This window comes from Cebus imitator, unplaced genomic scaffold (genome assembly GCF_001604975.1).
Source record: "Cebus imitator isolate Cc_AM_T3 unplaced genomic scaffold, Cebus_imitator-1.0 Scaffold197, whole genome shotgun sequence".
NCBI classification, from domain to species: Eukaryota; Metazoa; Chordata; class Mammalia; order Primates; family Cebidae; genus Cebus; species Cebus imitator.
In genome coordinates, this window is record NW_016107512.1 from 1,715,994 (window position 1) to 1,717,008 (window position 1,015).

A 1,015-nucleotide genomic window follows, 5' to 3' on the forward strand; every position below is an offset into this window, starting at 1 on the left:
CTCCCAAAGTGCTGGGATTACAGGCTTGAGCCACCGCGCCCGGCCAGCCTGTTTTTTTTTAAGACTGAATACTATATTTTCTTTTATATAAAATTTTTAAAAATTATTTATTTTTTGTACATGAATAAGTTCTTTCGTGGTGATTTCTGAGATTTTGATGCAGCCATCACCCAAGCACTACTGTACACTGTACCTAATGTGTAATTTTTTTTGTTTTTTTTTTGAGATACAGTCTCGCTCTGTTGCCCAGGCTGGAGTGCAGTGGCACGATCTTGGCTCACTGCAACCTCTGCCTCCTAGGTTCAAGTGATTCTTCTGTCTCAGCCTCCAAGTAGCTGAGACTACAAGTGAGCACCACCATGCCCTGCTAAGTTTTGTATTTTTTAGTAGAGACAGGGGTGTCACCATATTGCCAGGCTGGTCTCAAACTCCTGACCTCATGATCCTCCTGCCTCGGCCTCCCAAAGTGCTGTGATTACAGGTGTGAGCCACTGCGTCTGGCCTTTTTTTCTTTTTTTTGAGACAGAGTTTTACTCTTGTCATCCAGGCTGGAGTCCAGTGACATGATTTTGGCTTACTGCAACCTCCGCCTCCCAGGTTCAAGTGATTTTCCTGCCTCAGCCTCCCAAGTAGCTGGGATTACAGGGCTGTGCTGACACACCCAACTAATTTTGTATATACATATTTTTGAGACAGAATTTCGCTCTTGTTGCCCAGGCTGGAGTGCAATGGTGCAATTAATTTTGTATTTTTTTGGCGCACCCCTCTAGTCATACTACTCGGGAGGCAGAGGCAGGAGAATCACTTGAACTTGGGAGGCAGAGGTTGCAGTGAGCCAAGGTCATACCACTGCATTCCAGTCTGGCCACAGGGCGAGGTTCCATCTAAAAAAAAATGTATTTTTAGTAGAGACCAGGTTTCTCCATGTTGGTCAGGCTGGTCTTGAACTCCTGACCTCAGGTGATCAGCCTGCCTCAGCCACCCAAAGTGCTGGGATTTCAGGTGTGAGCCATCG